General features: G+C 39.3%; 1 protein-coding gene across 10 annotated transcripts in view; it reads left to right on the top strand.

Annotated features, from left to right (window-relative positions):
• LOC145988513 (scoloptoxin SSD14-like) overlaps positions 1-15699 on the top strand; it is a 176014-nt gene that overhangs the window by 100610 nt on the left and 59705 nt on the right. The gene's annotated exons all lie outside the window — the stretch shown is intronic.

Here is a 15699-nt window from a genome sequence, read left to right as displayed (position 1 = left end):
TAACAGGTATATAAAAATTGTAATGAAATAAGAAAAGGGACAGTTCTGGAATTTCAATGCAGAGCTAATTAAAACTATATTATACTCTCTAGCATACTTAAACCCAAAGGTTTATCGCTGCAGCAACACAAGCCTTCAATCTGTCCCTGTTCGGGACAAGATCAATCCAATCTTTCCCATCCTTGCCGATTTATTTTAGGTCCATCTGAACGTTATCCCTCCATCCTTGTATTGGCCTTTCCACTGGTCTCATACCATCAGGTTTCCCAACAAGAATCCTGTAAACTATTCTATCCTCTGCCATTCGTGTCACATGGCCTGCCAATCTAAGTCTTCATGATTAAATTATTCTAATAATAATTAAAAAGTCGAAATAAACAATAGTGTTGCCGGAGGAAGTAAAGCTAAGATGATGTTTTTATTTGTTTACTTGGAGATTATTTTAACCATACCCAGGCTGGGATTTATATATGCATGTGGAGGCCCGGATCTGCAGTCCTCAAGTTCAACCTAAATTCTGATATAATCTTGATCATACCCTGAATAATTTTGAGCCTCCTAAGCCTACTAGCTGCTTTTAATCATGGAAGTATTCATTTGATCACAGTTTTTGTTTCAATAGCTCTAGTAGTTGCTTTCAATTTCTAATGACAAGATTGGCTTTTTATGGGTTGATAATATGTGAACATTTCTAGCATAGATAATATTCACAAGTAAAATATCGAACCATTCATATCTCCAAGTATATTTACTTATTGAATTTGATTGGGTGGGCAATCGGGTGGGCACAGGAATTTTTGGGTGGGCGCTTGCCCACCCGTGCCCACCCCTGTCGCCGTCCCTGGGCACAGGATAGAACTTCTTTCAAGAAGTGGCTGAAAGGACCCGACGCCTAAGTGGGCATAAGGGAGAAGAAGAAGAAGAAGAGTGAATGCTTTGTTAATTGTATGGGAAGTTTTGTGCACAAGAAGAAACAATACAAGTTCATTTTATCTTCACGGTTTATCGCATAACGAAATGGCGTATAAACAAGTAAGGAGTGCTGTGTGTTTTTAAACAGACATGACCTTGGACAGAACAAAACACAATGAAACACATCCACGCAGAAGAGTTTATGCTCGAGAGCGAATGTTGTTTGTCCCTTTGTTGAAAGATAACCATTGCACCATACGAAATACTATTGCACGCTCTTTAAACTGAGAACGCAGAATGTGTTCGTTGCAAGTATAAACTACAGGCTGTCCCATCCAAATCGACATTACTGTTCATTGCATTATAATAATCAACCTCATTTATTTAAATATGCAGGCATAGAAATGGACGTCCGCAGAGAAAAGTTGGCAAATATTTTTCTTTCGAACAATAATATTAATTCTTATTAATAATTTGTTTATTATATTATATTTATAACATTATTACACAATCAATTATGAATCGAAAAATAGACACAAAAATTGCTGGCAATGCCCATATGTATGTGTACGTAAAAAGTCAATAAATGTTATTAAATAATTGTATGTAAATATTCTGTTCTGGCGTGGCTAGTGATCATAAGAGGAAAGAGCTTCCGCTATTGAACAAAGGCAAAATGGCTTTAAAAATGCCAACCACATCATACAGGATCAACGTCCACCAGTTTCCTGTGCATGTTGTTGCTCGAAATTGCTTTGCCAAGCACTTTATATTTAACCTCGGGGCGAGATACGTTCACACAAAATAAAAAAGAAACAAGCAGCTGATAACACAGCTGAACAGCAAAACAAACAGAACACAAGCATACTCATTTAGATAAACCAGGTGATTGCGACAATTGGCACATGATACGATGGGGGAAAACTTGTTGATTAAATAGATTGCCAATTCCTACATTGCAATGTGTACAGAAAAGGTGAATGTGATAACTGCTGCGCAGTACATTATCATGTATGATTCCCTGCCCCCTTTTCCTGTCCTCTTGTGAAGAGAAATATATTCTTTCGTGGTGCAATATTACTGGTTATTTTCTCACAGTGTTGCCACAGTTAACGATACGTAGGAAAGCCGTCAGTATCATGAAAAGTAATACTGCAAATCAACGAGTATTCAAAGGTTTTAGAGTGGCGGAAAGCTGGAAATGACTCTCTTTTGTTGAGGCAGTCGTACCAATTTCTGTAGAAGGCGAAATAAATCGAGGTAGAGAAACGCATTTGCGGCGATGTAATATATTTAAAACCCTATTTAAATATTCTAAAACATCAGACAGAAACTTCTGATGCACAACTGTTCCATAATTAACGTTATTTTGTTAAGGATCGCCGAGGATCTTGGGTTTTGGTTGTTTTGCCAAACCACCAAAAACTTCTGCTGGGCGGAGGTTCAATTTGCTTCACACAGGAAATAGCTTCAGTCGCTCTTGGACAGTGGCACTTTTGATCGTGCAGTATGGTAAACGCTATCTACAAAGGGAAAGTAAACTGTCCTTGCTCCCCCTTCGTTTTAGAACCCACTGCTCTTGGATATTCAACAACCGTTGCTACAGGTGCCTCCCCGATGGCGCAGTGGTACTGTCGTCGCCTTGTAATCAAGGGGTCGCGGGTTGGATACCCAGTGGAGGCACATAGTGGTTCGGATTCCACTTTAAAGTGTAGGTCCAGTCCCGATTAGCCTTACTGTGCACAAAGTGGACTTAAAACAGCAACTCAAACCAAACCGTTGCTACAAACGATAACAAAACTTCAACCTTGGTGATGCAACAATCCATTTTTTAATGACAACAAAACCAGTCTACTGTCATTTTTTTCCTTGCCAGAATAATCAGAAAGTGTGCTTCAATCAATCATCATGTACGAGACTGCTTATCTAGAATTTGTTGTTGTTTTTATTCTTTCTATTTTTTACAGATTCTTCTAAGAACTTTTCGTGTTCGCAAATTCGTCAATTTTTACTTCTTATAGAGCAGGAGATTTACATATGTATTCCCCTTGGATGGCAAACACTACATAGAGAATCGTTCGCCGCGAATCTATCCGAACGATTTAACACAGTGATCCACTAAATGAATGGGCGGCTTAAGGGGCGGGCGACCTGGGTGGCTGTCCTCGGGAGGTGCCAAACCTGGGCGTCCCTCTAGAGAAGCGCCAAAACCTTATTCCTCATTACAAGAGTTGGATTTGTATATACAAGAATTAATTGAAATTACCGCTGCATAACAAATATATTGCAAAATTATGTGGGCTAATAAATAACGCATGTCTATAATAAACGTGTTCTTTAAAGTATTTTAAAATAAGCCTATTATTATTCGTGATTAAAACCATTAATATGTAACGTGATCTTTTTTATTGGAGGAGGTGGAAACGTAGAGGATCAGGGCAGCAAGGTGGACAGTAGGGGGACAAAACTCCAGGTCGTCCGGATGAAAATTTTATCTTGAGCCGCCCATGATAAAATGACTTGTATTTTACGCAGAAAATGGCGGAATTTACTATTTTCTCTCTTGAATTCTAACCTAGTCGGCCACTTAATCAAGGAAGCTTGTTCAGGAATTATCAGGATTTCTACAGGTTACTAAGATAATGTAATAATCAAATTAGTTCTAGATCTACAAGGAAAAAAATGCAGAACAGATTTTTCGCGAACCCAATTGAAATTTCAATCAATGTTATGTAAGGAAAAGGCATGTTGTGCAATTGTATAATCTAAGGTCAAGTGATAAGACTGGGACAAGTGGCTACCCAGCTTGCTTTAATTATACTGAATCTGCCTACGCGATGTAAAATAGGCGATTAGTCCACCCAAATAAAGATGTTGCGACACTTTTCGATTGGAATAAGGATCAGGAGACCCTTAAATGACGTCAACGAGGGGGGGGGGGTGACTGGGAAGCCACAAATGGTACATGCTCAAGTGTGACATCGTCCAATAAAAGAGTATACACAAGAATCTTGACTTCGTCAATAAAGTTTCAACATGACTATGTAGCTGATATTATCACAGATTTCTAGAAACAGACAGAAAAAGAAAGTTCATCGCCTTTGGTTAATGTTGCGAATCATGCTTGTGCTAGTCAAGTTTTATTCGAATATAGTCCAACCATAGGACCCGACTCCATGGGGCTTTTAGGGGCTCGAGCCCCCCAAAATTTAACGATGTGGGGGCAGAGCCCCCCAAATAATTTTGCTTTAGAGGATCTAATGTATTATTTTGCTTCTCTTGTAAAGTTTACTCTGAATTGTGCCACATGAACTTAACTTTAAATACACATTTGAAATGTTCTAGACCATACATTTGGGGGGCTGAGACCGCTAAACCATCAACTTTGGGGGGCTATGACCAGAGACAGCAAAACACATGACTTATTACTATATACTAAGTATGTAATTATGAGTATAGTTAAAATTTTTACTAAAAAAAAGTTTCAAAAGACGATGTGCATGAACTAGGGTAGTGGATGGGACGTTTGGGCTACAAATGGCTCACATGACATTCTGAACGAGGTCATTGATATATTAGGGAGATCTGTTTTGCGCTCCGTGGTAGCAGATATTAAAAGTCGGGAATATTTTGCTGTTATGGTTGACGAAACTTGTGACATATCCATCCGTGAACAATTAATATTCTGCATTAGAACCGTGAATAAAAATGTTGATATTTTTGAGGAATTCATGGGCTTTTATGAGATTCCGAACTCTGAGGCCAAAACTTAAAAAAGGGACAGAATGAGTCATTCATTAATTTATTTCAGTGATCAGAGCCCCCCAATAATTTTGACAAGTCGGCGCCCCTGGGCCCAACCAAAGATTGGGTTTCTAAATGTTTATTAGGTTCGTTAGTTGTCTCTTTTTGCGTGTTTCTCCCGCATACACTCCTTTTCGCTCCTGTACCCTTACTTCCTGGTTTTACAACTAGAAGCCAGACTGCAATGGTGGTGCCATTGTGTTTGAGTTCATCGGCAAAGCAATGCTTTTATCGCTGTCACAAAGAGGTCGTTCTACATCAGAGGTTGGTAACAAGCTTTCCGCTGCGTTTGCATGTTTTCTGTCACGTTATGGCGGCTGTAGAAGGTCTAGTGTCAAAGCAAAGGAATCAACATGGGAAAAAATGTCGATTTTATGCTCACGAAAGGCTAAGCAGAACCAGGCTTGCATTTTTGAACCGCTGAAAATGTACCCCCGCCGGGAATCGAACCCGTGATCAAAGTGCGAGTTATCGAGGAGGCACACGGTAAGATCCAAACAGCGGCGTCGCCGCAGGAGCGACGAGAGTGGGCTAAAGCTCGCCTTGAAATTGTCTAAGCACACCCATGCAGAAATCAAGAGGATCACACACAGAATGTTGATTTAAGTCCACTTTATGCACAGATAGGCTAATCGGGACTGAACCTATAGTTTAAAGTGGGATCCGAACACCCGAATAATAAGCACGGAGAGGAAAAATGGGGCAAAAGAAAGCTAGTAACAGGGTAAGAGATAGGAAAAAAAGTGAGTGGGGGATGGTGTTGAGACTTGAGACCGAGACGGCCTTTTCAAAAATCGAGACGAGACGGAGAACTCGACAGAATACTTTGATATGACATTGGAAAATATTATCTATATGATACTTTACAATGCTATCACAAAATTGAAACTAAATAATCCCTTGTGGTGATAAGATGGATGACAATCACAAACACACATGCTCAGCACAAAACACAAATCCTACAGAGCAGTGGCGGCGATTAGGGGGGGCAGTTGCCAACCCACTTTTTACCACTTTTGCCCCCGTACTATGGTAGATAAACCTCGTGTACCAAGGGAAAGTAAACTGTACTCCCCTCCCCCAGTTTTGGAACCAAAGTGAGAACCTGAAGGGGAAGAAGTGACGAAGACCATCGACTATTAAAAAAGTCCTTAATGTTGTGAAAATAGCAAAATAAAACAAAATATCAAGTACTTTCACTTGCTTATTTCATAAAAAAGGTAGACACGAGTTTCTAGCGTTTAAATAATTTCCTATTTTTTTATTTTTCCTATTTAATAACCCTATTTTTTAATTTTCCTATTTAATAACCCTATTTTTTCATTAAGTCGCCTAACGGACAGCTAAGAAAAACCTATTTTTTTAGTACTGTATTCCTTGTAAACTATTTCACAAGGGCCCAAATTTTATAAATCCCCCGTTGGCTGTGAGTCCAGACACCAGAGCCATCTGTAAATTGCAGTCCAGGGTGTACTACATAGAAGAGAGTTTGGAATTTGGATGCCTTCGGCCCAGCTTTTCCTTGCAAATCAGACTTGAAATCGTGATTATTATTTATTATTACTATTATTTATATCATTGATGATAGAGGAAAACAATTGACAAAGATGCTAGTATTTTGAACAAATGAACATGAGGGAATAACGAAAAAAAAGTATCGAAAAATAATCGAAATAAGAACATTTTCACAATAGTTTGAAAGTTTGATTATAATAATCTATTTTGGGGCAATAAATTACCTAACGAAAGGCAGGTCAAAATGTATTTCACACTTCAAGTGAAATTTAATCTAATATATTTGTCGGATATCTTCATAAAATTACTCTCTCCCTTTTCACCTGTTCTACCTGAATTTTCCTGCGCCAAGGGAAGTTTTCCTTCATATGGCAACACTAGTTTACTATGTTGCGAGATTCACCGGAAATATCTAGTCGAACTGAAGGTCGACTGTGTTTAGTCATCGAAGGTTGTCCCTGATGGTCTGTCGACTTTCTAAAAAGAGATAATGTTTCCCGATGTAAACCTTCACAAGTATCAGTGGTTGAGTTTATTTCAGTGTTGGGGGGTTTGTTAACAACATTTTCAAGACGTAGGATAGAAATGGACAATTTCTTACACGAACAGTAGCGTACGCAGGATTTCGTCAAGGGGGGGGGGTTATTTCTAAAACTTTCTCCAAATTCACATTACCTTTGTTTTATTATACTTTAATTAAATAATAATAATCGCAATTAATTAATAATACTTATAATTAATTAATTAGCTGAATTACTACTAATTATACTACTAATACCACTACTATTATGTAGTAGAGATCTACATAAATATACCATTTATGAAAACAATAGAAAGAAATTACTTTCTAATCATTCAATTTTTATCAAATCCTGGGAGCATTTTTTGGTTTTTGTTTTTATTTTTTGTCTGGCCAACGAGGTGAGACATTTTAAGGGTGAAGAAAATCCATAAAACAAGAAAATATATTAAAATAAATTGAAATAATTAAAGTATGGAACTCATCCAAGAAGCTGCGGTGGTCTGGTCGGTAGAGCATCTGACAATCACGCGGGAGATCCGGATTCGATTCCCGAAATTGGTTGGAATTTTTCCGGCTTCTTCCCCGCATAAATGTCCCCGATAATTCACATATGGATTGTCTCCCTGTTCTTACCAACAAAACATTTTCCAATAGTTAAGCTTATTGTCGTTTGAATAATTGTCTAGTCAACAAGGTGAGACATTTTAAAGAGAGACATTCAAACGTGCTGCGGTAAATAATACAATGGGAAGGCAGACCGGTGACTGTATTCTTGTCCGCCTAGCCTTTGTCTATACATTAGCCTCTAACAACGAACCAAGAACTTTCTTTAGTTAATTCTCATTGTTCACACAAAAAAAATACATGTTCGTTGAACACTGGCGTACGTAAGCCGCGCGTCAGGCTAAGTTTGCAGCAGGTTTTATGTATCAATCCGCGCGAGAACTGAGCTCAGAATCTTCCGTGCCAGTCTTGCCTCAACCGCCGAGCTGCTTACATCGCAGACACTGAGAAAATCCACAGTATTGCCAACCGCACAACACATCAAAACCCGCATGCATGTCAAGTGGAATGTATTTTTGCTTCTCTTTGTCTCCTGAAACATAAAATGTTAAAAGTACTTTCTGCGCATAGATTATTTAATAAATGTGTCATTAATATAAGAGCGAAATAACTTCTAAACATGAGAGCATGTGTGTATATTTCGAGCACGCAAAACGAAATATAAAAGGAGATAAAAGTAAACAACAATAGGCCCCTCTTGAATTTAATGACAAATTATTATTTTTGGTTTAGAAAGAAATACATTTATGAAAAACGTGGTTGCTGCGTTCGCAATACATCCGTTACTGTAAGACACACGCACTTCAAGTTATACCACCAAAATAGCATGATTTGTTATTGGTGATATATACAATCAGGTGCATTGTCTGCTGCTATTACTCTGGTTTCAATTTATGAATCACTTCACTAAACCAGGATTCAAATCTTGGTCTGTCCATTTCTTGCTGATAATTCCGGAACAGTAAATATGCGCCTTCAACAAACCTTTCATTGCCGCCAGTGGGTGAAACAATAAGCCTCCCCCTTCCCCACATCGTCGGTTTCTTCAGCCCTGGCGGTGGTTTTGAATGGTGGTATCCTTCCATGTTTTATTCCCCCTTCCCCCACCCACAGAGTTGAAGGACGTCTCGTCCAAATAATAAACATGTTTCTTCTCACTGCGATATCTTTTAATACCGCGGAGATTCTTTTGTCGTCAAACAACAAACAATCGTTTCCTCTTGCTAAACTCAAACCGCAAATCATTCAACACCCGTGATACAATTCGTGCGCACATTCACCTCACGCCCTGTTTTACTTTGATCTTGTTGCCGCAAGGAGGATTATGCATTTAAAACAACTTGCTTGACTTTGAAGAGCATTTCCCTTCGGATGAAGCCCAAAATAACATTCGGGTAAAACCGCGCGCTGAACAGGAGATTCAGCCATTCTCGCCACTCTACAATAAACATAGGGTTAAAATAGTGGGATGTGCAACACTGGTATCACCGATTCCACGCGCTCTGCATCGCATTCAGTCTCGCTCGACTCGCTCTAAAGTTTCAGTGTGTCTCCAACTCAATACACATTCCAGTTGGCGAATCTGCGGTTCTAAGTTCGTCTGCATAGAGATTGCAACCAATTAAGTCCATACCTGCTAATGGATGTATTATTTTGTCTGTATATTACAAATTAACTAACTGTTTTCTTGCAAGTATGCAGTTGTGTCGGAATAGAACCCGTCTCAGTGGAACTATATTCTTGCGCGCACGTTTGGATCTACATATGCGAAAACCTGCTGCAAGGTTGACTTGACGCTTGGCTTAGAGGCATGGCCGATGGTTAGAGGCACATACTTTTGGTAAATAAAAAAAGCAAGATTTCAGTATAAAAACAGAGTCAATTTCGGGTTCAAAAGCTGTAAATAAAATGAAATTTCGCTGTTATAGCGGTGAAAAAGCGGTATATAAAATTACATTTTGGTTTTAAAAATGTGAATATAATCCCAGTTGATTTAAAAACTGCACTATTACACAAAATAAACATATCCCTTCTAATAGCACATTAAATCATATCAGAATATTAAGTTTATTCCTGTATAGAGGAGTCCATTTTTGCTTTTCAAATATTTACAGCAAAATTAATCAATTTTCCGTGAATTGCATAACACACAGGATTCTTCAGACTTCAGAAAGTGTCGCGTCGGTATATAAACGGTAAATTTCGTGTTTAAGAGTCTATTTCGCATTTTGCAGTTCATTTCGCATCATTTCGTGACAAAACAGGGTAGGAAAATGCACCTCACACCTTTCAGAAACCTTAAAAATTAACATTGCAATGTGTTATTTCAAATTTCGTTTTCTTTTTGTCAAAAACGAAATATGCATGCCTCTACCGATGATGCTACAGCCCCTACCAAAATTTTGAGAAAATCAGAATTTTCAAATAAAAATCCGTTAAGAACTTTAAAAAATCAAAATGTGTAAATACGAAACCTCTTTTAAAGTGAGTCCCTATTACCATTTTTGTCTTTGAATACAATTTTAATAGACTGAAAAGCTCCAAAAATACGAAATATTTTATTATGCATCCTGCCCTCCAAAACTAAGCCATGTGTTATCCACATTTACTATTCCGGCCCCTCCTCCCCAAAAAAACTGCATACGCCCAAGTATTGAACATTGTTGCAACTGAAATACAAAACATTTTACTTCTCTTTTAAATCATAGTTACCCTCATATTTCACTTTCAAGAACTTGTGCTTATTTTCAAGGCATCACTCTGAAAGACACGTGTGCTTGGAATGCTGTGCTTTTCTTTATGCTACATGGAAATAATAATTCAAATTATTATTATTATTATTATTATTATTGGTAGTAGTAGTAGTAGTAGTAGTAGATGTAGTAATAGTAATAGTATTGTCCCAGATCTTTGACTGTGGTAAATTGGCCATTTAAAATTTTTTCCACACCATTTTTCATAATATTTCAGATGCTCAAGGGGGAGGGGGTTAAACCCCGTAACCCCCCCTTGCGTACGCCACTGTACACGAATGTTATTTAATGAACATCTTAATCCTCAAATCAAATGCAGAAGATCGATAATTTGTGTGGCATGATACTTGTATTGCGAATATTTTCAGTTGGGCCTCCCCATGGCGCAGTGGTAGCGTCATTGCCTTGTAATCAAGGGGTCCCGGGTTCAATACCCGGTGGAGGCACAAGTGGTTCGGATCCCACTTTAAACTGTAGGTCCAGTCCCGATTAGCCTTACTGTGCATAAAGTGGACTTAAAACAGCAAATCAAACCAATATTTTCAGTTGGAAACAGAGGCGTCTCGTGAACGCATGCGTCAGTTGTAGGGAAAAGGACAGCTTACTCTGCAACGACATTAATGAGCATTTCTACATTCTAATTTCTTCATATAGGAGAAGTATTTATTTTACACGAGAGCGCTCAACTAAGCTTATATTACATTTCTCAGATCTGAAGTGAAAGAAAGTAATAATTCTTTTCCCTCAGTTGACGCATGCGTCACTTCAGATCCAAGAAATGTAATATAAGCTTAGTTGAGCGCTCTCGTGTAAAATAAATACTTCTCCTATATGAAGAAATTAGAATGTAGAAATGCTCATGAATGTCGTCGCAGAGCAAGCTGTCTTTTTTCCCCATAATTGACGCCTGCGTTCACGAGACGCCTCTGGTGGAAACTAGTGAATATAAAAGTGGTAAACGAAGGAGAAGTTTCGAGACGAGAACACGGCTATACTGTGTATAAAGAATATGCAAAATAATGTAGCTTATTCAGGCATCACGAAGATAGATTGTGTGCAGTGGCGACGATATCGGCCTCTTCGGCCAGACAACTTTTTCAGTATAAAGGAAATAATAACCTAACAAGAATTTAACGATCAACACGACACGGATAAAATGTAAGGGAAATCGAATATATGAAATAGTAACAATAATATACACTATCTGGCCATTCGTCACCGGACACCTGGAACGAGTACTTTAATCCGGTTTCAGGCGTCCGTCAGTATCGTGTGGGGCCACCTTTCGCAGCAAGTACAGCCGCAACCCTCTGAGGAAGACTGTCCACCAAATTGCGATAGGTTTCGACGGGAATCCTGCTCCATTCCTCTTGCAAAGCGGCGAACAACTCTTTAGTGTTTTTTGGGCGGTGTGGCCTGGCTCTCAACCGGCGCTCCAACTCGTCCCAAAGATGCTCAATCGGGTTGAGATCAGGACTTTGGGCGGGCCAATCAAGTTTTTGCACACCCATATCCTCGAACCACGTGTTGATCACACCTGCCGTATGACATGGGGCATTGTCGTGCTGAAACAGATAAGGACCACTACCGAATGTCGGTAGCGCAGAATTGTCCAGGATCGTTTGGTATGCATCTGCATTCATGTTTCCACACACTAACACAAGAGGACCAAGACCATACCAGGAGAAGCACGACCACACCATGATGCCACCTGATCGGGTGTCCGGTGACGAATGGCCAGATAGTGTAGCTTGTTATATAAACTGTGATGATTGATGAATACCATAGAAGTGGTAAGTTAGTTTAGTGGAACCGCACGAAAAAGGACCTGCGCAGAACTGCGTGTCTTGTGCATCTAACTCGCGCGTGGAGGGGAGGGGTAGAGTGGAACAGGCTTCCTTATGGCCCGAGTTGAACGGATGGTGGGGAAGATGCGCGAAGGCTTTTGGCGGAAGGTTCTTTTGTTTGTGGTCGCTCTATGGTTGTTTTATGCTTTCGCCAAAACATTGGTTTCTGATGGTATTGAAGGCAGTGGTAGCGTCGTCGCCTTCCGATCAAGGTGTCCCGGGTTCGATACCCGGTGGAGGCACATAGTGATTCGGGTCCCACTTTAAAACGTAGGTCCAGTCCCGATTAGCTTTACTGTGCAAAAAGTGGACTTAAAAACTCCAACTCAAGCAATCAATGCTATTGCGAACCCACTTGATGTGGAAGGAAGACTACAGGGCGATCCAAAGTCCGTCACCGTAGAACAACTCGGTTATTAGTGTAGATAGGGAAAAGGGAAAACTTGTTGGAAATACGTGGTTTTCAATGTAATTTATTTGAATTTTCACCGTGGAATGCATCGTTGCATGGAAAATGTTTTGTTGCCACATGCATCGTCTATTTTCTACTGAACAAAAAAATACATTCTTTCAAACTTTGAGAAAATACGTTTTAAGGCACCAAAAGCATTTTTATTGGCACATGGTCAACGTATTACTATACGGCGTGTTTTATACAGTGTATGTTGATATACAGCGGATTATTTTTAATTCGAACTTGGATAATTTGAATTACTCTGTAATTCGAACAGAAGTTTATTCCCCTTGAAACCATCTTTAATGATACATGTTTTGTTAATTCGAATTTTAGATAATTCGAACTTTTTTGTGTCCCCTTGAAGTTCGAATTAAAAAGAGTGAACTGTACTTATTTTTTACCTGTTGCACACACACGGTCAGAAGCGTATTCGATTAAGAAGTACAAAAAATATATTACAGGAAGGTATAGATATTACGGTTTTATCGTAATCCAATCATGCAGGATGAATTGCATCTTCTGCAAATACGCTGCATAAAGAAACTAACTGCCAGACTACCAAGCGAGGCGAGATAAATTGTCGTTGGTATGGACTCATTGAAACACACCCTAAAATTCCTAGACGTTCCTTTTGGGCAGACAAGCCTGGCAATGGTAAAAATCAAGAGGCAATACATGATGCTACAAGAACGACAATATACTCCTGACTGTGAAGTAAAAATCTGTGCAAAATGGTTGTGCAATCACAGCCAGTTGTAATATTTGAATGAAATTCCATTCATTTTTACGCTGGAACTTTTTGCAGTGTAGGAAAGCGATACAACAAGTAAGAAATCGAAGTTCCAGTCTCGAGAATATTAGCCTGTTGCAAAGATAACAAACAACCTTGACCTCAGATACCACGTGACAGAGAACAGGACAGTCTACGGGTACAGAGGACGACTATGTGTTTTGTTCGGCCGATTCGAATAACTTGAAACTTCATGTATGGAATTTCTCCTGCCAAGAGACTTGCCACAATAAATACTGTGCACACCTTTCGCTTCTTATCATGCTCCATTTACGTTAGTTTATTGCTTGTTGCGTGTCGCCTTATTTCTGCGAGAGCACAACTTCTTTATCAACTCTCTCTGAATGTGGTTTGTCTTGCTTTTACTGTTCAACTGTTACAAACGCGGAAGTCGGCAGAAACGTGCACAGTATTTCACTTTTGCGCATTCGATTGTTTGTCACCGGTCGCTTTTTTGGGGGAAACGTTTGCGATTGTGATGTCTGTTACACAACTCGTAACTAGTTCAACATGGAACCAGCAGCCACTTGCAGCAAGCACCCCCATTCTGCCTCTGGACTCGTCCAGTTCGCACATGCGCACTTGCATCGATGGTCGTGACTAACGCACGCGGACTATACTGCTTTGACATGACGATACTTTGCAGTTTCTCTCGTCTCGTGTGTGAGAAGGATTGTGTCGGTCTCGTCTATATTCTAGAATTTACAGCGTGCCACAAACTTCAATGCCCCTAGTCATTGAGGCAAGCAACTTTTGTCGATAAAGATGTTCTGTTTGACGCCTCGTACGAGCCCTTGGAAAGCATGTTATCCTGAATGCATGCAACCACGCCACACAGGTTCACAATTGTCACTAATTAATTGACTTTGTAATTGCGATAAAAAAAATATATGATTTACATAAATCTTGCACCTTGTGAAGAGAATGCGATTAGAAATTTTATTGTTCACCGTTAGAAGTTACCGTAAAAATCACAATATTCTCTAAAATTTAAACATCCAGCCTGTTGATTTAAAAGAACAGGATGGAACCTTTTTTTTCGTCCGCATATTTGCCTGTGGCTAGAAGGAGAAGGAAGCATGGCGTCGGTAACTGCTTGAATAGTTATTGATAGATTGATTTTACTTCGCTTCTTGGCAAAACTTGTAGCAATTATATATATATATATATATGTGTGTATTTGTGTGTGTGTCTGTACTCACACACAGGGGTGGACAAAACTAAAAACAATTTATGCGCAAGGATTTTTTTTCAGTCTAAAAAAAAGCCATGAATCCAACTAAGATAAGCTATGAAAAGCGATCTTCAAATACATTTGATTTATCAATTAATACAAAATTAAATTAAAGTAATTATTTTTTGCGCCGGAGTGTCCTTCCTAGGGGAGGCTCAAATGGTAATCATGAATAACTGTGCAATTGCTGCAATTATAAAATTCCGCTAGTAGCAGTCCAAAAAATTATATGGCATGTTTATTAATCTGATTTAATGATACAGATGATATGGAAAACACACAAACATTAAAAAACACATACTGTACTCGTTATTTTTTAAAAAAATAGTAAAATAAATTTCCATAAGTGAACTCGGAATATTAACTAAGAAGTGAATTTAAAATTTCAGGCGCTGGGTGAAAATTTTCAGGCGCTATAGCGACCAGGCATACATATATTAGCTGACCTCTGGCGGAGTGATTAGCACATCGCGCTTCGAAGCCTGGTGTCCCGGGTTCGAATCCCGGCCGGGGCATGGGTGTTTTTTGAGTGTTCCTTCATCAATTTCATATCACTCATCCTAATCTTCGCGGTTATCTAAAAGTGGCCGAAAAGCGAAGTGAAACAAATCACATCAAAATAAATATAGCTATTGTTAAAAACTAAATCATTAAAATTACATTAATCAGGGATGGCTATGTAATGCCCCTTTAATACTTTTTTTAAAAAAACTATAATTATTACGGTATTTGGCCAAAATTTACGTCATTTCTCGTTGTTACAGTGGCGCCGAGTTATATGGGCCCATGGGGGTCCGAACCCACCCAATAATGTGTCGTGATATTATTACAATGTATTAAGCTTATTATTATTATAGGTTGTTATCGTGATTAGTGATGGAGTGCTTGTTGATATCCGTAAATACCAGATTTAAGAAAAGTTAGGATGCATTTTTAGTGGGCATTATACTGCAGGAGGCCTTAGAAAGAGCGTTTCGAGAGCTAACAACAGACGTCGCTCGCACACTGTTGCCGATACTCTCGTGTCGTCTGCTCCTCAGCCGAACAAACAGGCCTAGGTAGCAAGAGGCAGAGGTCACTCACCCTTCCAGAAGGGTGCAGCAGGCTAGCTGTGGCAACCGGGCTCGCTCATTCGCGGACCTGATTGGTTCTCGCAGACACACACCCATATTGTCGTCTGCTGCAAGCCCACGAAGCGGTCTTTTTAAGGCCTCATGGAGTATAGTATCATAATACATGGAAGGGAGGAATTTATGAGGTTTTTCTGTGTTTGAGCCCACCCAATGTTTTTGGAAAGTTG

Source organism: Lepisma saccharinum, chromosome 6 (genome assembly GCF_977018435.1).
Source record: "Lepisma saccharinum chromosome 6, izLepSacc3.1, whole genome shotgun sequence".
In the NCBI taxonomy this organism is placed as follows: Eukaryota; Metazoa; Arthropoda; class Insecta; order Zygentoma; family Lepismatidae; genus Lepisma; species Lepisma saccharinum.
Note: the sequence above shows the minus strand (reverse complement) of the source record. Positions and strands in the feature narration are given on the sequence as shown.